Here is a 23,747-nt window from a genome sequence, read left to right as displayed (position 1 = left end):
AGTGGGAGCCTAGGAGGGGACACTAGAAAGGAAGATGAACAGTTCTAGGAGGCACACCACACTCAAATCCCTGGTGTCACAACTTGTTTTCATAATCTATTTTTTTCAAGAAAAGATTCCATTTCTTTGGATTTGGGTTTTATATGTGGTAGGATTAAGGAATGATAATGACATTTTCATGACTTTATGTTATACCCATTTTAAAGTTTCCTCTAAGTCCAGAGGAAAGGATTTCATAAACTAAAATTAGTTCCACTTCTATCACCAAATATCCTCAACAACCCAACAGAGGTGATCTGAGTTGGTCTTTGAGTCCTTGGGCTAGCATGCTTAGTGAGATGGGCAGTTAAACAGTAAGAGGGCTTTGAAAACATTGCTGGAAGAAAGACCCAGCTCTAATAGGCAAAGGAAGGGGATGTAAATTTCGTAGGGGCCAATTTCTTGGTCAAAATCAGTGAGTTTTACCTCTGGAAAAATGTTAACAATCCTCTCTAGGCTTGCATTTGAGGTAATGACAGGCAAAGCCATGAAAGGGAATGACCAGGGAAAGTGCCTCTGTTGATCTCCCTCTTTCTAATGACCTACTCGCAGACTGGGAAGTCAATCTTGGCTACACCTTTCTGTAAAATAATGGAAAGTAAAAATAACTTAAGCCATATTTTATTTAGGAACAACAATGCTTTTTAATCTTCGCTTTATGTCATGTGGGATCAAAGTCAAAAGTTTGCCAGACTGTTTGTACAAAGACATTACCAAATAGGAAACTTCCCTAAATGCCTTAAAAATCAGAATTTTCTGTGACTTTGCATCCTGCTGTAAAATACTGATGTTCCCAGCATCATTCTTTGCACTGTCATCTCGTAATAATTTTCTTCCCACTATCCAGTTCTGTTTCTATTGGCAAAACTTAACACATTGGGGGTGTGTGAGGTTCATGTGACTGAATTAAAAAGCACCAGACCCCAGTGATCTGAGGGTTACAGCCAATAAATCAGCAACTAACATGTACAGAAATCCTGCTGTGTGTGTGGAAAGGGCAGGAAGGCATCATCCATGGGTAAACTTTAGACCCAGTTAAAATGGAGGAGACAGAGAAAAACTGCTCACCTGAGAATAAGAGATGAATGTAAATATGAAATATGGCCAAACCACTCTCCTTTATAGGGAGTCAGAGGAAGAACGCATTTGGAGGGGGGCAGCATAATGGGGCTGAAAAATAAATGCATAAGGCATCTCTACCCAGATAAGTGTATGTTGCCTAAGTGTTGAAGAACATGATGTGGTCTGGAAATGAGCACGTGGAAGTTAGTGTTAACCTGGGTCTTGCTTTAATGAGATCAAGGCCCTGCGGTGGAACTACATATCACTCTCCTACTTAGCTTTTCTATTTCATAACCATAGATACAGACTATACACACCAAACTTTAACCAGAAGTTTTACCAAGGTGGATCACTCTTTACAGTGGTGACAGTGGAGATGGTTCCATGTGAATTCACCTCCATTCCTGAGAAAATAAGTTGGAGTGTATGTTCTAATCGACAATGCTGAGGTCAGTAGCCATCTCCTTAATCAGGGTAGAGTCATACTGAGGAGGGAATTTATCCCCTTTAAACATGTAGTTTCTCCATGGAAACAGCATCTGCTGAAAACACACACTGATATTTGACTACAAGTTAAGGTGCTCACTAGTTGCATCTTTTAGCTTCTTTTCTAAGAATTGGTCTACGACTTACAGTCTCATGTTCCAAAAATATATCTGAAACCTCCATGAAGCTGAAGGTTAGTTATTGTTAGGTTCACATTCAGAAAAAAGGCACTGCTAAATCCTTATTCTAGTCAAACTGACTTCCATTTTTTCCTGTGTGAAATAGGCCAGGTTTCACTGCCCTTGTGTTGAACACTGTTCCATCTGCCTCAGAAGGCCTCTACTATTGCCACCTGTTTAGATTCTCAAGCACCATCTCAAACACTCCTGATTCTGTAGGTCAAAGCTGTTTTTTCCTTACTCTTTACTGTATCTCTATCTTCTTAGAGCACTTTTCCCTTTCTCTGATGAAATAAAAAGATACTAAGTTAGTGTTGGCAGCTTTCCCCTTCTCCCTGCCCTCTGTAAAGATAACTTTCTTTTTGTCTGCATAGGATTCTCCAAATCCAGCAACTTCTTTGGAGATTCTTGGTATTTCAGATTGGTTCCTGGGCTTTTCCTGCACAGAACTGTGCAGAATAGGCATAATGAGCAGAAAGACCAAAAAAATTGCAAAGAACAATGCTAGTTTAACTAAATTACATTGGAAAGGGGAGCAAGAGCTGCTTGCAAGGAAAAAACAAGTGATACAGCATAAAAAAGGACAAAGAGAGTAAAGACTTGCAGGGCATACTTTCCAGGGTAAGTTTTTTAGTTGGGAATGAGAATGAGGAGTGATGAGAAAGGTTTCTGGGCAGCTGCAGCATGTAAGAGATATTGAGCATGAAAGTATTATGAAAAGATGATTTTAAATATTGCTGCAGGTTTACAAATTTGCTCCCCCTCAATATTTTTCAAAGGGCTTTAGTAAATACTTAAATATTCGTACTTTAAAAATTATGTCTAGTTGCTGGACTATTTCCTAGGATATAATTCTATGCTGAACCACATGGGATCCTGCCTTTTTGGTTTGAGCTATACTTGTTTGACGGTAACTTGTTTATGTGTCCTAATTCAATCCCTTTTACTCTGTCAGAAGGTAGGAGTCATTCACTTTGCCTTTTTTGGTACATTTCACAAAGTAGTTGCTCAATAAATATTTGCTTAATGACTAATAGATATCTGAGACCTGAAATGATATTGGCTGAAAAATATCCTTTTATTAAAAAGAAAATCTGTAGTTCAGAAAGAATATGCTCTCATTTTCTACCACCATGAAATATTTCACCTTTAGAGTGAGTGGAGGGAAGCAGTTTCATGCAATGTGTTCTTCAGAAACATAATCTTGTCCTTATGGCACTGTATTATATTTATTCTAGCACTTTGTCATATACTGATGTATTTGCTTCTCTAATCGATTCATCATGAACTATCTATCTTGGGAGGTTTGGTAGTCAGAGTAAACAGACAAAAAGAGTCAGTTAAGGATATACCTCCATCTCTTTTCTTTGGTAGGAAACACCTCATAGGCATGGTTGTATAATGTTTAGAAATGGATAAATGATCACAAAGTGGTTTAAACTGTATAAGCCAAGTAGTGTGGTTTTATCTCTAGAAATTCCTGCTTTAAGTTGATCCTCATTTATCATGAACTTAGAATATCTACTCCAAACCCCTTGGTTGTTACTCTTTAATCAATAGAATTCCATCCTCATCACAGACAATACGGTATACTATGGAAACTGAAAACAGACAGAATCACAGAACTTGATACAGGCAGGAATTAATCATACTTCATTTGCTGTGAGGTACAGATACCTATGAAGAACAGTAAAAATAGGTAATAGGACAAAAGACTGTGGAGAAGACTGATAATGTGCATGAGCTAAACAGACATGGGTCCAAGTCTCAAATCCACCATTTAACAGCCAAGCATCACTGGGCAAGTTCATTAACCCCTATGAATACTGGTTTCATCATCTTCAATATCATGGTAGTAAGAGTAGAAATAAGAGAGAATGTATTGAGTGCTTACACTGTGTCAGCAGTGGTGCTAAGTGCTTGTCAACATTCTCTGAAGTAGACACTATAATCCTTACACCTCTCCAAGTGTTCTTTCTCTCAGTTAACAGCATCATAATTCATTTGGTTGCTTAGATTGAAGCCATAGGAGTCATCCTTTATTCAACTATTTCTCTTATCCAGTGCATCACTATTTCCTGTCAGCTCATCTTTCAATACATACCTAGGATCCAATCACTTCTCCCCATCTCCATAGCTACTACCCCAATCCAAGCTTACTGTCACATACCTCCTCAACTAATACAGTTGCTTCCCAGCTTGGTCTCCTTGCTTGCATCCCTACAATTCATTCTCACTGTGGCAGCCAGATTGAACTTTTTAAAATTCAAATCTGATTGTGCTACTCCCCACCTTAAAACAGATAAATTACAGCAGTTTCCATTTGCCTCTGATTACTAATAAAAATCAACTTCTTATGTTGGCCCACAATATGCAACAGGATCTGGCCTCTGCCTGCCTCTCCAGACTGGTCTCATCCAGTGCCATTTTCTCTCAGCTCACATACTCCATTCAGACTGGCTTTATTTAGTTTTCTGAATATAATAAGGCTGCTCCTATTTCATGATCTTTACACTTGCTGTTCACGCTGACTGGAACACTGCTGTGAAAGCTGGTCCCTTCCAGTCATGCAGGTCTCAAGTTATAAGTCCCTTTCTTTAGAGACTTCTATTGACCACTCAACCAAAAATGGCCTCTCAGGTACTCCTGTAACTCCTTTTATATTTTCACCAAAAGCATTATCCAGTGTAGTCTGATGCATGTATTTGTTATTCATATGTTTCTCTCACTCTAGAAGGCAAGTTCCAGGAGAGTAGGAACTTTATCTAGTACAGTGCTGAATACCAAATACCTAAAACAAGTGCTCAAAATATCTTAAGTTGAATAAACAAATGAATCTCTGCTTTACAGGTGAGGAAAGCAAGGTACAGACCACACAGCTATAATATAGCATCACTCCCTAGGTTAATGTTGGAGTCAGCTAGTAGTTCAGAGTTTTCAAAATGTAAGTCCACTGGTTGAATCTGAGTATGGACTTTTTTGGGAAGGGGGGCCCAGAAAATTTAAAAATTTGGAAAATTTCACATAAATATTCAGACTTCGGGGTTTTCTTCAAGAAATCAGAAGATCTGGCAATATTGCACCTATATTCTCTATGGTAACAATAATTTGGGTATGTCAGGTGGCTGCCTGACTTTAATTGGGACATAGCTCATTCATTCATTTATTGAGCATCTACTATGTGCCATGCACTGTTCTAGGCCCTTAAGCTACATGAGTGAACAGAAAAGACAAAGATTCCCCATCCTTAAGAGGCTTACGTTCCAGCATGGGGAGATAGAAAATAATAAATATGATAAGTAAATTATATGTATCATAAAAGATGGTCATTGCCTATGGAAAAAGAAAAAATAGAACAAATTAAGAAGTCTGAAGAATACAGTGGATAGGGACTGAGTGGAAGAAAATCTTAAGATTCTAAATAAGATAGTCAAGGCAGACCCACTGATAAGGTTAGAATAGAGAAAATTGTACAGTTGAAGGAAATGAGGGCGTTAATCATGTGAATATAGGAGAGGAAAGCATTCCAAACAGAGGGAGTGGCTAGTGCAAAGACCCTAAGGTTGGAGTATACCTGACATGTTTGAGAAATAGCAAGGAGGTCAGAGGGTCTTCTGAGCCCTAGTAAGGACTTAACTCTTACTCCAAATAAAATGGGAAGCCATCAGAAGGTCTTGAGCAAAAGAGAGACATATGTGACTTACATTTTAAAAAGGTCACTCCACCTACTATATTACAAATAGATTGCTGGGAGACATGTGGGACAACAGAGAAATGGATTAGAAGTTTATTGGAATAATAGAGATAGAAGATGGTCGCTTAGAACAGAGCCATAGCAGTGCTACAGAAAGCACAAGTGTGTGCAATCCCCAATATTTGTGGGAGTTAAGGTCCTGTGGGATAATCCCTTGACCAATGGGAGATGGAGCTGAGAGAGAAATTCTTCTCTATTTCTCTTTTTGGGCCAACTATCTTGAAATACTCTCCCTCCTCCCCTGCCTCACTCCCTGCTTTTCCTTAACTCCTGTTTTCCTGGGATTACACCCTCTAATACACACTAGCATTTGCCTCGGTATCTGTTTTCCAGGAACTCATGGTAAGATAGGAGGAAGATCAGGAGTTCAGTTTTGGACATACTGGTTTTACACTAAGTGGAGAAGCTGAAAAGTCTGTTGGATGAATGTGTCTGCATTTCAAGATAAACATCTGGGCTGGAAGGCATACATGTTGAAGTCATTAGTGCACAGATGTTATATAAAACTATAAGACTATATAAACAGATCATGCAGTCAGTAAGTGTATATAGAGATGAAAAACAAAAAACAAAAAACAAAAACTAAGGACCAAGCCCTAGGGCCCTCTAACACTTTAAGAGGCCAGGGGGAATATGAGGAGCCAGCAAAGGAACTTAAGAAAGGGTAACCGGGAAAGTGTGACTCTCTGGAAGTCATGTAAAGAACATATATTTTTTAAAAAAGGGCATGATCAACTGTGACAAATACACAGATCAAATAAAAATATGAGTAAAAATTGACCTGACCATTGGATTTAGCATTGTTGAGGTCATCGGAGACTTTGAAAAGAACAATTTTGGTGGAGTACTGGAGGTAAAATTCTGATTGGAATGAGTTTAATAGATAATGTGGAGAGCAGCTCAAGACTCTTGAGTGCAGACAGCAGAATCTTTGAGGTGGCTTTGCTGCAAATGGGAGCAAGGAAATAGTAGCAGAAGCTGGCAGAGGAAGTGGAGTTGAGAGCACTTTCTTAGATGGCATAAATTAAATACTAACCTATGTGTATGAGAATAGAAATGATCCACGTGGAAGTACAAAATTCCATGACATAGGAGGGAGATGGGATAATTGCTTAGGTAATATCCTTGAGTAGGCAAATAGGGATAGGATCCAGTATACAAGTGAAGTGATTGGTCTTACACAGGAACAAAGCCAGTCCATCAATGGTAACAGACTTAAAGGCAGAGTATGCACGTATGGATGTCAGTAGGTGGGTGGATATAGTGAAAGTTCTCTCCTAACACCTTCAGTTTTTTCAGGGAAATAGGAAGCAAGGGGAGGAGATGTTTGGGGATTTGGGTAGAGCAGGCAATGTATTAGACATCTAGGAGGATGGGAGACTGAATAGACTATATAGTATGACTACATGGCAGTATTAAGGATCTGCTTGAGGTTCATCATGAGTAAGTTTGAAGTGTGTAGCTCCTGGAGAAAGGGGATCTCCACCCTGGGCAAGTTTCTTATGATTTTGGTGAGGCCAAAGGACAACTGTGAGGGTTTGGGGAAAGGGTTTTATTGCTCATGTCTAAGTCTCTCACCTAGTGCTTTCTGCCCCCTCTCGCTCAGCTCTGCTAGCAAGCCGGGCTCCGTCCATCCCTGCTGCCTCCGCATGCACCCTCTTCCCCCACTTGTCCCTTCTGGGAGGCACTCCACAGGCATGTCCTTAGTGACTGGTGGGGGCATCACCAACTGGGCACCAGTAATGGAGGGTAGGAGAGAATGGCCATTTTCTCTCCACTCCACCCCTTGACCATGGACCAGAGGCTCTCTGCCATGGTAAACTTCCACTGATATGCCAATAGGCCCTTATTTGCACACCACTATGTGTAAAAACTTCCATTTACCCCACAGAGTGAGACGACTCAACATTATATATTTTCCTTCAGTCAAGTTTAGCTGCAAGGATGCAGGTACAAGCACAGATGGAGAGTTGAGCTTAAAAAGTGTTGTAGTTTTCACAAATAAGATGAAGGGATAAAGTGTAAAGGGAACTAAAAGGGTATATATAGGAGTGATAATAATGATTGATCATGCAATTTAAACTATGCTAGGTGGGAAGAGCACAAAAGACAGTGAAAAAATTGTGGAATCAGTAAACTGCAGCTCTGGGTGGGGTCAGTAGATTACTGGAATTTGAGTATTGAAAAAGTGAGCAAGAGGTAGTAGCAAGAGTAGAAACATGAAAATGAGATTACTAAGGAGACTGCTACAGCCTCCAATAGTACAAAATGTTACAGATGGTCTGCCACAGTCATTACATTACCTTCTTGTCAATTTGCAACTACTGCAATAGGTTAAAACCTTGAAATGAACAAAAAATCACAAAACAGAAAGTCACTGAAGTTTGTGCAGTGATGCAAGGGATGAAACTAAATACATGTGTTTATATGAATGCCAGTATTAACTAGCTCATCAATGATTACTTGAAATTAATTATTTCATTATTATTAAATATAACCCATTAATTCTTACAAAGCAGGTGATCTGCTAGCTTAAACTGTAAACATCTGCTTCCCTCCAATAAATACACTGAATGAAGTTCAAATTACCTAGATTCTGTACATTAGAATGATGTTATTGTAAAGTAGAATGATTATATATTTTATTCTATATTGTACAATAGAATATTTCTTAGTATTACATAGCTCATATCCAATAGTATGGTTATGTTACTAAACATTGTAACATATCTTTTAATGAAATGAAAGTAAATTATAATTGCCATTACTTTGCTATTTAACATACCTATAATTTTATTAACAGATTACCAAATTTGGGAGGTTGATAAAATAATATTCATGTTATATATGACTTCCTTTGTGCATAAGTTAATCAGGGACTCCCACTTATAAACAAAAATAAGTTCAAAGAATAATGAACTGTATTACACTGTGGCCTATGCAGGCTAGAGAGGGCATTGCAGTTGTTTCATGACACTGCTGTACAATCTTGATATTTCTGAGGTCAATTAATTCTGAAAGATCCAGGTAATCATTTTTCCTACAAAAAACTATCTGCTCTCAAAATGAACACATGGGACTACATTAAAATAAAAGCCTCTGTTCAGCAAAGGACACCATCAACAGAACCAAAATGCATCCTACAGTATGGGAGAATATATTTGTAAATGACATATCCAACAAGAGGTTAACATTCCAAATATATAAAGAACTCACACACCTCAACACCCAAAAAGCAAATAACCCAATTAAAAAATGGGTGGAGGATATGAACAGACAACTATCCAAAGAAGAAATTCAGATGGCCAACAGACACATGAAAAGATGCCCCACATCACTAATCATCAGGGAAATGCAAATTAAAACCACAATGAGATATCACCTCACACTAGTTAGGATGGCCAGCATCAAAAAGACTAAGAACAACAAATTCTGGTGAGGATGCGGATAAAGGGGAACCCTCCGACTCAGTTGGTGGGAATGTATGATAGTTCAACCATTGCGGAAAGCAGTATGGAGGTTCCTCAAAAAACTAAAAATAGAAATACCATTTGACCCAGTCATTCCACTCCTAGGAATTTATCCAAAGAATGCAAGTTCTCAGATTCAAAAAGACATACGCACCCCTATGTTTATTGCAGCACTATTTATAATATCCAAGATACCGAAGCAACCTAAATGTCCATTAGTAGATGAATGGATAAAGAAGAGGTGGTACATATACACAATGGAATACCAATCAGCCATAAGAAAGAAACAAATCCTATCATTTGCAACAACATGGATGGAGCTGGAGTATATTATGCTCAGTGAAATAAGCCAGGCAGAGAAAGACAAGTACCAAATGATTTCCCTCATTTGTAAAGTGTAACAATGAAGCAAAACTGAAGGAACAAAACAGCAGCAGCCTCACAGACTCCAAGAAGGGACTAGCAGTTACCAAAGGGGAGGAGTGGGGGAGGGTGTGTCGGGAGGGAGGGAGAAGGGGATTGACGGATATTATGTTTAGTACACATGGTATGAGGGGACACAGAGAAGACAGTGTAGCACAGAGAAGGAAAAAAGTGAATCTATGGCATCTTACTACCCTGATGGAACAGTGACTGCATTGGGATATGGGTGGGGACTTGATAATATGGGTGAATGTAGTAACCACATTGTTTTTCATGTGAAACCCTCATAAGAGTGTATATCAATAATACCTTAATAAAAAAAACAATCTGCTCTCCTGGAAAGTGCTACCTGAGCAGCTGACCTGTTGACACTTAGCTTTTCAAGGATCAATAGTTGGAATTGAATTATGAGAAATGCTCATTGTCCTTGATAATCTCTTGGTAACTATGGTATGGAGTATGGTAGGAAGTTAAAAGGTAATTAAAGATATTTCTTAGTGTCTTAGGTAGATTAGGACAATTATTTTTCTTAATTTTTTACTGAAGTATAGTTGGTATATAATCATATTGGTTTCAAGTATACAGTACAGTGGTTCAACAGTTACCCATATTAAATCCTCACCCCAACTAGGAAGATGGTACAGAATAACTGACTATATTGTCCATGCTGAACTACCATTCCTGTCATCATTTTATATTATGATTGAGAATTTTATGCTTCTTTATTCCCCTCACTCGGCCCACCTGCCCACCCACCTGAAAACCCCTCCCTCATGGTAACCACCAGTCACTTCTCAGTGCCTGTGAGTCTACTGCTATTTTATTTACTTTGTTTTGTTTTCAGATTCCACAAATAAGTGAAATCATATGATATTTGTCTTTCTCTGCCTGGATTATTTCACTTAGCATAATACCCTCTAGGCACATAAATATTGCAAATAACCGGATTTCTTTCCTTTTTATGGCTGAATGATATTCCATTGTGCATATGTGCCACACCTTCTTTAACTGTTCATGTCCTGATGGACACTTAGGCTGCTTCTATAACTTGGCTATTCTAAGTAATACAGCAGTAGACATAGGGGTTCATATATCTTTTCAAATCAGGGACTTTGCTTTCTTTGGGTAAATTCCTAGAAGTAGAAATACTGGGTCATGTGGTATTTCTATTTTCAGTTTTCTGAGGAACCTCCATACTGCTTTCCACAGTGATTATACCAACTGACATTCCCATCAACAGTGTAGGAAGGTTCCCTTTTCTCCACATCCTTGCCAACACATGTTATTTCTTGTCTTTTGGGTAGTGGCCATCCTAACTGGTGGGAGGTAATATCTCATTGTGGTTTTGATTTGCATTTCCCTAATGATTAGTGATATGGAGCATCTTTTCATGTGCCTATTGGTAATCTGTATTTCTTCTTTGGAGAAATGTCTGCTCAGGTATTCCACCCATTTTGATTTGGTTATTGGGTTTCTTTGGTGTCAAGGCATGAGTTCTTTATATATTTTGGATGTTAACCTGTTATCAAATAAATCATTTACAAACATATTTTCCCATACTGTAGGTTGCCTTTTTGTTCTACTGATGGGGTCCTTTGCTGTACAGAAGCTTTTTAGTTTTGAGGTAGTCCCACTATTCATTTTTTGTTTCTCTTGCCCAAAATTTGTCCAGGAAAAAATGGCTCACACTTATGTTCAAGACATTTTTGCCTATATTTTCTTCTAAGAGTTTATGATTTCATGTCTTACATTTAGGTCTTTAATCCATTTCCAGTTTACTTTTGTGTATGGAGTTTGACAGTAATCCAGTTTCATTCTCTTGCATGTAGTGGTCAGTTTTCCCAATATTAGTCATTGAAGAGATTGTTTTCCCCACTGTATATTTACGGCTCTTCTATCATATATGAATTGACCATATATGGATGGGTTTTTACCTGGGCTTTCTATTCTTTTCCATTGGTCTATGGGTGTGTTCTTATGCCAATACCATACTGTTTTGATTACTATACCTTTGTAGAAAAGTTTGAAGTCAGTAAACATAATACCCACAGCTTTGTTCTTTCTCAGGATTGATTTGGTTATTCAGGGTCTTTTGTAGTTCCATATGAATTGTAGGACTATTTGTTCTAGTTCACTGAAAATTGTTGTTGGTATTTTGATAGAGATGGCACTGAATTTGTAAACTGCTTTTGGGCAAGGTGGCCATTTTGATGATATAGATTCTTCCTATCCATGAGCATGGGATAGATTTCCATTTATGTGTGTCTTCTATAATTTCTCTCATCAGTGTCATAGTTTTCAGAGTACAGAGCTCTCACTCCCTTGGTTAGCTTTATCCTAGATATTTTATTCATTTTGATGTAATTATAAATGGAATTGTTTTCCTGATTTCTCTTTCTGCTAGTTCATTGTTATTATGTAGGAATACAACAGATTTCTGTGTGTTAATTTTGTACCCTGCAACTTTGCTGAATCTAGTTATTAGTTCTAGTAGTTTTTTGGTGGAGTCATTAGGGTTTTCTATATGTAGTATCATGTTATCTGAAAACAGCAACAGTTTTATTTCTTCCTTACCAATTTAGATGCCTTTTATCTCTTTATCTCGTCTAACTGCCATGGCTAGAACTTTGAGTACTATGTTGAATAAAAGTGGTGAGAGTGGACAACCTTGTCTTATTCCTGATTTTAAAGGGAAAGCTTTCAGCTTTTTGCCACTGCATGTGATGTTAGAGGTGGGTTTGTCATATATGGCCTTTATTATGTTGAGGCATGTTTCCTCTATACTCATTTTTTTTAGCATTTTTTTATCATGAATGGATAGTGAATTTTCTCAAATGCTTTTTCAGCATCTATTGAGATGATCATGGTTTTCATCCATTTATTTGTTTACGTGGTGTATCACATTGATTGATTTATGAACATTATACCATCCTTGCATCCCTGGAATAAATTCTACTTCATTGTGATGGATGGTCCTTTTGATGTATTTTTGAAAGGTTTCAAAGTATGCTAAATTTTTTTTGAGGATGTTTGCACCTATGTTCATCAGGGATATTGTATATCTTTTTTTTTGCTATGTCTTTGTCTAGTTTTGGTATTAGAATAATGCAGGCCTCATAGAATGAGTTTGGTAATATTCACTCCTATGTTTTGGAATACTTTGAGAAGGATAGGTATTAGCTCTTCTTTAAATGTTTGGTAGAATTCAGCTGTGAAGCCACTGGGACCTGAAACTTTGCTTTTTCGTGGTTTTTTTTTTATTACGAATTCAATTTTGTTACTGATAATTGGACTGTTCAGGTTTTCTGTTTTCTTCCTGGGACAGTCTTGGAAGGTTGTGCTTTTCTAGGAGTTTGTCTATTTCTGCTAGGTTGTCCAATTTATTGGCATATAATTTTCATAGAATTCTCTAATAATTCTTTGTATTTCTGTGGTATCCATTGTGATTATTCCTTTTCGTTTCTGATTTTGTTTGTTAGGGATTTGTCTATTTTGTTTATGATCTCAAAGTTTCAGCTCTTGTGTTTAATGATTTTTTCTACTGTTTTATTCTCTATTTTATTTATTTCTGCTCTGATCATTATTATATCCCTCCTTCAACTAACTTTTGGCTCCATTTGTTCTTCTTTTTCTAGTTTCCTTAATTGTGATTTTAGACTGTTTGTTTGGGATTGTTCTTGTTTCTTGAGGTAAGCCTGTACTGCTATGTACTTTCCTCTTAGAACTACCTTTGCCGCATCCCACAGGTTTTTGAGCTCGTGCACTTTTGTTTTCATTTGTCTACATGTATTGCTTGATTTCTGTTCTAATTTGTTCATTGATCCATTGATTATTTAGACACATGTTAGTTTAGCCTCTGTGTGTTTGTAGGTCTGTTTTATTTGTGTAATTTTGGTTTTATTCCATTGTGATTTGAGAAGTTGCTTGATACAATTTTAATCTTTTTTAATTTATTGAGGCTCTTTTTGTGGCCTAAGTATGTGATCTCTTCTGGAAAACATTCCACAGATGAAGAAAAATGCACTGTGCTTTTGGTTGGAATGTTACGTAGATATCTGTTAAGGCTATCTGATCTAATGTATTGTTCAGTGCCTCTGTTTCCTTATTTACTTTCTGACTTATTGATCTGTAATTGATATGAGTGATGTGTTAAAGTCTCCTGAAATGAATGTGTTACAATCTATTCCCCCCTTTAATTGTTAGTATATTTTTTACACATTTAGGTGTCTTATGTTGGGTGCATAGATACTTATAATGGTTATATACTCTTATTGGACTGTTCTCTTCATCATTATAGAATATCCTTTTTTGTATCTTCTTTTCATTTTGATGTCTCTAAGTATATCTACTCATGCTTTTTCCTACCTATTATTTGAATGAAATTTATCTTTTTCCATCCGTTCACTTTCCAGTCTGTGTATGTATATGAATTGAAATTAGTCTCTTGTAGGAAGCATATAGATGGTCTTGTTTCCTTATCCATCCTGCCATCCTGTATCTTTTGATTGGTACAATCAGACCATTTACATTTAAGGTAATTATTGATAGGTATATACTTATTACCATTTTATTAATTGTTTTCCGGTTGTATTGGTAGTTTGTCTTTGTTCCCTTTTTCCTCTCTTATACTCTTCTCATGTTATTTGACAATTTTCTTAGTGCTGTGATTGGATTTGTTTTTTTGTGTGTGTGTGTTACCCATTATAGGCTTTAGGTTTGTGGCTACCATAAGGTTAATGGAGAGTTTCCTAAATATATAACAGTCAACATAGATGGCCACTCTATTTCAAACCCAATCTAAGAGTACTTCTATTTTTCTTCTTCCTCCTCCACACTTAATTATATGTCATAATCTGCATTTATGTGTATCCCTTCACTAATATTGTGTATAGATCATTTTACTACTTTGGTTTTTGTTTTTAAATTCATATTTGCTTGTTAAGTAATTGGTCTACTACCTTGACTGTGTGTTTATTTTCACTGATGAAAAATATTTAGGATTAAAAATATTTCCATTTATAGAAGTCCCTTTAACATATCTTGTAAGGCTGGTTTGGTGGTTATAAATTCCTTTAGACTTCATACATTTACATGGGAAAATTTAAATCTCTCCAATATTGAATGAAAACCTCACTGGGTAGAGGATTTTTGGCTGGAGGTCCTTTTGTTTCTTACATTAAATATTTCATGCCACTCCCTTCTGACCTGTAAACTTTCTGCTAAGAAGTTTGCTGATAGACTGATGGGGTTTCCCTTATAAGAAATTTTTTGGTTCTCTTGAGCTGCTTTCAATACCCTCTTTTTATCCTTAATTTTCATCAATTTAATTATATGTCTTGGTGTTTTCTTCCTGGGTTTCCTTTTGTTAGGGGCTCTCTGTGCTTCCAGAAATTGGGTGTCTATTTCCTTCCCCAGATTGGAGAAGTCTTCAGTAATTCTTTCTTTTATTTTTATGAATGATTAAAACAATATCCCTTCTTTTCTTTCATTTTTTATGTCTTATATATTTTTATAAGGTATTATTGATATACACTCTTATGAAGGTTTCACATGAAAAACAATAGGGATACTAAATTCACACATATTATCAAGTCCCTCCCATACCCCATTGTAGGCACTGTCCATCAGTGTAGTAAGATGCCACAGAATCCCTATTTGTCTTCTCTGAGCTACACTGTATTCCCCGTGACCCCACATAACATGCGTGCCAATCATAGTACCACTCAATCCCCTTCTCCCTCCCTCCCGACCCACCTTCCCCCACTCCTCCCCTTTGGAAACTGCAAGTCCCTTCTTGGAGTCTGTAAGTCTGCTGCTGTTTTGTTCCTTCAGTTTTGCTTCATTGTTAGACTTTACAAATGAGGGAAATCATTTGGTACTTGTCTTTCTCTGCCTGGCTTATTTCACTGAGCATAATATACTCCAGCTCCATCCATGTTGTTGCAAATGGTAGGATTTGTTTCTTTCTTATGGCTGAATAGTATTCCATTATGTATATGTACCACCTCTTCTTTATCCATTCATTCATCTACTGATGGACATTTAGGTTGCTTCCATATCTTGGCTATTATAAATAGTGCTGCAATAAACATAGGGGTGCATATGTCTTTTTGAATCTGAGAACTTGTATTCTTTGGATAAATTCCTAGGAGTGGAATGACTGGGTCAAATGGTATTTCTATTTTTAATTTTTTGAGGAACCTCCATACTGCTTTCTGCAATGGTTGAACTATCATACATTCCCACTAACTGAGTAGGAGGGTTCCCCTTTATCTGCATCCTCACCAGCATTTGTTGTTCTTAGTCTTTTGGATGCTGGCCATCCTAAATGGTATGAGGTGATATCTCACTGTGGTTTTTATTTGCATTTCCCTGATAATTAGTGATGTGGGGCATCTTTTCATGTGTCTATTGGCCATCTGAATTTCTTCTTTGGATAATTGTTCATATCCTCTGTCCATTTTGTAATTGGGTTATTTGCTTTTTGGTTATTGAGGTGTGTGTTCTTTATATATTTGGGATGTTAACCTCTTGCCAGATACATCATTTACAAATATATTCTCCCATACTGTAAGATGCCTTTTTGTTCTGATGATGGTGTCCTTTGCCAAACAGAAGCTTTTTAGTTTGAAGTAGTCCCATGTGTTCATTTTTGCTTTTGTTTCCCTTGCTTGAGGAGGTGCGTTCAGGAAAAAGTTGCTCATATTTATATTCAGTAGATTTTTGCCTATGTTGTCTTCTAAGAGTTTTATGGCTTCATGACTTACATTCAGGTCTTTGATCAATTTTCAAGTTTACTTTTGTGTATTAATAGGGTTAGACACTAATCCAGTTTCATTCTCTTGCATGTAGCTGTCCAGTTTTGCCAACACCAGTTGTTGAACAGCCTGTCATTTCCCCATTGTATGTACATGGCTCCTTTATCATATATTAATTGACCACATATTCTTAGGTTTATATCTGGGCTCTCTGGTCCATTCCATTGTTCTATGGTTCTGTTTTTGTGCCAGTATCAAATTGTCTTGATTACTGTGGCTTTGTAGTAGAACTTGAAGTCAGGGACCATAATCCCCCCAGCTTCATTCATTCTTCTCAGGATTGCTTTGGCTATTTGGGATCTTTTGTGGTTCCATATGAATTTTAGAACTGTTTGCACTAGTTCGTTGAAGAATGCTGTTGGTATTTTGATAGGGATTGCATTGAATCTGTAGATTGTTTTAGGCAGGATGGCCATTTTGCCAATATTATTCTTCCTCTCCATGAGCATGGGATGTGTTTCCATTTAATGGTATCTTCTTTAACTTCTATCATGAGTGTCTGGAGTATAGGTTTTTCAGAGTATATATTTTAGCATATTGGTCTTTCACTTCCTTGGTTAGGTTTATTCCTAGGTATTTTATTCTTTATGATGCAGTTGTGAATGGATTTGTTTTTGTAATTTCTCTTTCTGCTAGTTCATGATTAGTGTTTAGGAATGCAAAAGATTTCTGTGTATTAATTTTGTACCCTGCAACTTTTCAGAATTCAGATATTAGATCTAGTAATTTGGGAGTGGATTCTTTAGGAGTTTTTATGTACAATATCATGTCATCTGCAAACAGTGACAGTTGAACTACTTCCTTATCAGTCTGGATGCCTTTTATTTCTTCATGTTTTCTGAATCCCATGGCGCAGACCTCCAGAACTATATTGAATAAAAGTGGAGAGAGTGAGCATCCTTGTCTTCCTTCCAATATTAAAGGAAAGGCTTTCAGCTTCTCGCTGTTAAGTACGATGTTGGCTGTGGATTTGTCACATATGGCCTTTATTATGTTGAGGTACTTGCCCCCTATACCCATTTTGTTGAGAGATTTTATCATAAATGGATGTTGAATTTTGTCGAATGTTTTTTTGGCATCTATGGAGATGATCATGTGGTTTTTGTCCTTTTTGTGTATGTGGTGGATGATGTTGATGGATTTCCTAATATTGTACCATCCTTGCATCACTGGAATAAATCCTACTTGATCATGATGGATGATCTTTTTCATGTATTTTTGAAATCAGTTTGCTAATATTTTTTTGAGTATTTGTGCATCTTTGTTCATCAGGGATATTGGTCTGTAATTTTCTTTTTTTGTGGTGTCTTAGTCTGCTTTTGGTATTTGAGTGATGGTGGCCTCATAAAATGAATTCTACTTTTGTAAACCTTTAAGGAGGATGGGTATTAGGTCTTCAGTAAATGTTTGATTAAATTCAGCAGAGAAGCCACCTGGTCCAGGACTTTTGTTCTTAGGTAGTTTTTTGATTACCAATTCAATTTTGTTGCTGGTAATTGGTCTGTTCAGATTTTATGTTTCTTCCTTGGTCAGCCTTGGAAGGTTGTATTTTTCCAGAAAATTGTCCATTTCTTCTAGGTTATCCACTTTGTTAGCATAAAATTTTTCATAGTATCTCTAATAATTCTTTGTATTTCTATGGTGTCCATAGTGATTTTTCCTTTCTCATTTCTGATTCTGTTTATGTGTATAGACTCTCTTTTTTTCTTGATACGTCTGGCTAGGGATTTATCTAATTTGTTTATTTTCTCGAAGATTCAGGCCTTGCTTTCATTGACTCTTTCTATTGTTTTATTCTTCTCGATTTTATTTATTTATGCTCTAATCTTTTTTATGTCCCTCCTTCTACTGACTTTGGGCCTCATTTTTTCTTCTTTTTCTGGTTTCGTTAATTGTGTGTTTAGACTGTTCATATGGGATTGTTCTTCTGTCCTGAGGTAGGCCTGTATTGCAATATACTTTCCCTCTTAACACAGCCTTTGCTGCATCCCACAGATTTTGCCATGTTGAGTTTTTATTGTCATGTGTCTCCATATATTGCTTGATCTCTGTTTTTATCTGGTCATTGATCCATTGTTTATTTAAGAGCATGTTGTGAAGCCTCCATGTGGTTTCTGGGATTTTTCATTTTCTCTGCATAATTTATTTCTAGTTTCATACCTTTGTAGTCTGAGAAGCTGGTTGGTACAATTTCAATCTTTTTGAATTTACTGGGGCTCTTTGTGTGGCCTAGTATATGACTTATTCTGGAAAATGTTCCATGTGCACTTGAGAAGAATGTGTATCCTGCTGCTATTGGGTGAAGAGTTCTGTAGATGTCTGTTAGGTCCATCTGTTCTAATGTGTTGTTCAATGCCTCTGTCTCCTCACTTATTTTCTGTCTTGTTGATCTGTCCTTTGGAGTGAGTGAAGTGTTGAAGTATCCTAGAATGAATGCATTGCATTCTATTTCCCCTTCTAGTTCTCTATTTTTTTCACATATGTTGGTGCTCCTGTATTGGGTGCATAGATATTTATAATGGTTACATTCTCTTGTTGGATTGACCCCTTTATCATTATGTAATGTCCTTCTTTGTCTCTTGTTGCTTTCTTTGTTTTGACGTCTATTTTGCCTGATACAAGTACTGCAACTCCTGTTTTTCTCCCCTATTAGTTGCATGAAATATCTTTTCCCATCCCTTCACTTTTAGTCTGTGTATGTCTTTGGGTTTGAAGTGAGTCCCTTATAGGCAGCATATAGATGGATCTTGTATTTTTACCCATTTAGTGACTCTAGGTCTTTAGATTGGTGTATTCAGACCATTTACATTTAGGGTGATTATCGACACATATGTACTTATTGCCACTGCAGGCTTTAGATTCGTAGTTACCAAAGGTTCAAGAGTAACTTCTTACTATCTAAGAGTCTAACTTAACTCACATAGTATGCTATTAAAAACCCATCTAAAGGTTCTTTTTTTTCTTTCTCCTTTTTCTTCCTCCCCCATTCTTTATATATTAGGTATCATATTCTGTACTCTTTGTCTATCCCTTGACTGTCTTTGGGGGTATTTGATTTAATTTTGCATTTGCTCAGTAATTAATTATTATTCTTTCTTCTCTGTTTTTTTATTACCTCTGCTGACAGCTATTTAGCCTTAGGTACACTTCCATCTATAGCAGTCCCTTCAAAATACACTGTAGAGACAGTTTGTGGGCGGTAAATTCTCTCAGCTTTTGCTTATCTAGAAATTATTTAATTATTCCTTCAAATTGAAATGATAATCTTTCCAGGTCCAGTATTCTTGGCTCAAGGCCCTTTTGCTTCACTGCATTAAATATATCATGCCACTCCCTTCTGGCCTGGGTTGACAAGTCTGATGATAGCCTGATGTGTTCTCCTTTGTATGTGATCTTTTTTCTCTCTCTGGCTGCTTTGAATGGTCTGTCCTTATCCTTGATCTTTGCCATTTTAATTATTATATGTCTTGGTGTTGTCCTCCTTGGGTCTCTTGTGTTGGGAGATCTGTGTAGACTTCCATGGCCTGAGAGACTATCTCCATCCCCAGATTGGGGAAGTTTTCAGCAATTACCTCCTCAAAGACACTTTCAATCCCTTTTCCCCCTCTCTTCATCTGGTATCCCTATAATGCAAATATTGTTCCGTTTAGATTGGCCACACAGTTCTCCTAACATTCTTTCATTCCTAGAGATCCTTTTTTCTCTCTGTGTCTCAGGTTCTTTGTATTCATCTGCTCTAATTTCTATTTCATTTATCATCTCCTCCAACATATCTAATCTGTCTTTAAATATCTCCATTTTATTCCATAATGACTGGGTCTCCATCCTGAATTCATTCCTGAGTTCTTGAATATTTTTCTTTACCTCCATGAGCATGTTTATGATTACTATTTTGAAATCTCTTTCAGGAAGATTGATGAGTTCAGTTTCACTTGACCTTTCTCTTGTGTTTGTGGGATTTTTAACCAGGTAACTTTGACGTTTCATATTTGTATGTGGCACTCTCTAGTGCCCAGAAGCTCTACTCTCTGGAGCTGCTCAGCCCCTGGAGCGATGTCAGGGATTGTAGGGGAGTGGTGTTGGTCCTTTGGGGGAGGAAAGCATTGTTTCCTGCTTCCCAGCTGCAGTGCCTGTCTCTGCTGCCAGAACCTGTGGGCCAAACACACAGCTGTTAAAGCCTCTATGCTTTGTGTTTGTAACTGCTGTAAGTGGGCCTTCCCTCTAGCTGGCCTGACACCAGGAAGGGGCTGCCAGTTTGTGAGCCAGGTGTGGCCTGGCTGGGAGAAAGGAGCAGCTGACTGCATATCATGGTAGGGGGCCTTGGAGCTGTGTAGTCAGCCAGGAGGATGGAGCACCTGAAGCTCCTGAAATTTCCCAACCTGTTGAGCAGAGTGCACCTGGACAATTTTGTCTACCTGTCCTTTCTCCTGAGCAGTAAGCTCTGTGCAATCCTTGCCCCTTTAGCAGCTCTCTTGCTGTTAGGAAGTCTCTCAGACTGCCCACCATTTTTTTGTCCCAGAGCAGCCGGATATGGATCCCTGTTTTCCACAAGTGGGTAGTATCTCAGTCTCTCCAGGTATTCCACCTGTTTTAGCTTTCCAACCCCACTAATCACCAGCACACCATGCAATGTAGGTTTGTGCTCCCAGAGTAGATCTCCAGAACTAGGTGTTCAGCAGTCCCAGGCCTCCACTCCCTCCCAGCTCTGTTTCTCTTCCTCCTACCGGTGAGCTGGGGTAGGGGAAGGGCTTGGGTCCCACCAGATCATGACTTTGGTACATTATCCTGTTCTGTGATGTCTGCTCTTTTATCTACTTATATGCAGTCTGGCCCAGCCTTTTTTCCTGTTGCTCTTTCAGCATTAGTTGTATTAATTATATTTTCATATTATATGTGGTTTTGGGAGGAGGCATCTTTAATCTTAGCAATTATTTCTTCAAAGAGACTTTCTACACCTTTGCCTCCCTCTTCTCCTTCTGGTACCCCAATATACAAATATTGTTTCATTTGGAGTTGTCACACAGGTCTCTTAGCATCCTCTCATTTCTAGAGATTTTCTAGTGTAACAGAAATCCTCTGTTACTTCATTCTGTTTACTTCATTCTTTTTTCTCTCTGTTCCTCACCTTCATTGATTTTTTGTTCTCTATTTTCCATCTACTTGCAGCAATCTATTATTCATTCCCTCCATTGTATGTTTCCTTTCAGCTACTGTATTCTGCAGTCCTGAGTGGCTCTTTTTCAAGTCTTCTATCTCTTCATTGAAGTCCTCCTTGAGATATAAATACATTCTTGCAGATCACTGAGCATATTTATGACAATTACTTTGAAATCTTTATCAAGAATTTTGGTGATCTCCATTTTATTTAGTCCTCTTTGTGGTGTTTTATCCTATCTTTTTGTTTGAAACATTCCTCTGCTTTCTTGTTCTGTCATGTTTCTGTTTCTTCCACTGTATTGGATAGGTCTGCTATTTGCCTACTGGTCTAGAGAGTAATGGCTTTATGAAGAAGGCATCTGGTGGTGCCCAGAATCTCAAGACTTTTTACTCTCCAGTGCCTGATTCTCCTTTTTAGTAGACCCCAGTCAATCTTGGTGGTCTATGGGCATGGCTGCCTTTCTGCCTGTTTGCAAGCAGTGGCTGATCATTGTCGGCAGAGTCCCTTTGTGAACAGAGCAGCTGTGCTTCTGCTGAAGTCATTGTGGGTGAGTCTTCCCTGCTGTGGTGGTGGCACTGCTGGGCTGACAGGATAGATTGGATGGATTCTCAGGGGAGTGAGGCATGGGCCTAAGCTGCCAGCAAGAAGGACAGAGTGCTCAGCACTGGCTCCATCAGGTGCCTCTCCAGCTGGGTTGAGAAACCTGGGAATGTCTCCTTTTGCTTGCCAGGAAGCACTCTGATGTTGGGTTGAGCAGAGCCAGGCAGACAGTCAGGTGTGCAGGGAATCACCTCTAGGCTTAGCAAGCAGCAAGAGGTATGGAGCACTTGGGGCTCCCATGAGTGCCCAAACAGCTGGGTTGAGGGAAGGCTGAGGAAGTGTCCACCTGCCCTTTCTCCTTCAGAGAGAGCTCTGTCCAACCCTTGCCCATCTGGCATCCTTCCCATTGCTGATAAATCTTTCAGACTGCCACCTCTGTGTTGGGTCTCAGTGGGATTGATGGTACATGCCTGCTTTCCACAAGTGCTCAGCCTCTGAGAGACTCGGCCTCCTAGACTGCTCCAACCGTCTCTGGTATCTAGCCCTATTAATCACCAAAGCCTAATACAATGTGAACTCAAGTTCCCAGAGCAGATCAGCAGAGTCAGGTTTGCAGACTTCCTGAGCACTTTTCCCCTCCCCACTCCCTCCCTCTCCCTCCCACTGTGGGCTGGGATGGGGAGAGAGCTTAGGTCCTGATCAGTCACAGCTCTGCCACTTTATACTTCTCTGTGTGATCTTCTATACTTTACCAGGTATAGGTGGTCTGTTCTATAGTCTTCTGGACATTTTAATGGTTAGTTGTATTTGCTCCAGTTGCTTTGCTGGTGTGCGTGTGCAAGAGGTTTCTACTTTGCCATCATTTTCCCCTCTCCTCTACTATTCTTTGTAAAGGCACAGGTTTCCTTGTAATATAGCAAAAATGAATCCCATGGTACATGCTCAATGAACATTTACTGAGTGAAATATAAAAATTGTTTAATATACACTACATAAGCACTATAGCTTAGGATCATTTAAGGACTATTAAAATCAGGTCAAATTACTATACACCTTTCTTTTTCTTTTTTGGTGTGGAACATACTAAAAAATAAAAACAGTATAATGAACCTTCATGTACTTATTGTACAAATTCAATAATTAGCAACATGCTACATTTCTTATTTAAAATATCTCTACCCCCTCAATTATTTTTGGTGATGTTTCACTGGAGTAATCACTAAAATGTGATGAATGGCAAGGTAAATTCATGCCTCAGGGATGGATAAATGCACTGAGGAATCCTTTAGAAATAGGCATTCAGATTTTGAGAACCTTATCCATTCCAGTGATTATCAAAGACCAAAAATAGTTGGACTATGTTCCCATTAAGAAGGGCATTCCTTATTCTGTTTACTTCAATGAAGAGGTAAATGGTTATAATGGTATTTTAACCTATTACTGGTTCTCTGCATTTTGCCACCATGATCAGCAAACATACAGGTTCCTACAGATGTTAAATAATAGTCATTTTTATAGCTATCTGTGAATTCAATTCAGGATTATATGAATACCTCTATTTTCATTCACAGCCTAAGACACCCCTTGGTCTAAGTTGCTGGGAAAGTGATATGTGGAATTTTGTCAAATAAGATTATTCTCATTATTTTTATCCTACTAAGTGCCGCCACTGAAAAAAATCAGGTGGGAAGTGATGGAGACAGTATTTCTTGGACTGGCACTGCCTCTCAAAATATGACACTTCTCCACCATTTTTCTATTACTAATTCCCTAAACACAAAATGAGTAACTGGCTACTGAAAAAATCAAACAGTAACC

General features: G+C 38.0%; 1 protein-coding gene across 1 annotated transcript in view; it reads right to left on the bottom strand.

The window, feature by feature from the left end:
* The window catches only part of IL1RAPL2 (interleukin 1 receptor accessory protein like 2), a 1,159,060-nt gene that overhangs the window by 521,778 nt on the left and 613,535 nt on the right, over positions 1 to 23,747 (bottom strand). The window lies entirely within an intron of this gene.

Source organism: Manis javanica, chromosome X, assembly GCF_040802235.1.
Source record: "Manis javanica isolate MJ-LG chromosome X, MJ_LKY, whole genome shotgun sequence".
Lineage (NCBI taxonomy): Eukaryota > Metazoa > Chordata > Mammalia > Pholidota > Manidae > Manis > Manis javanica.
Note: the sequence above shows the minus strand (reverse complement) of the source record. Positions and strands in the feature narration are given on the sequence as shown.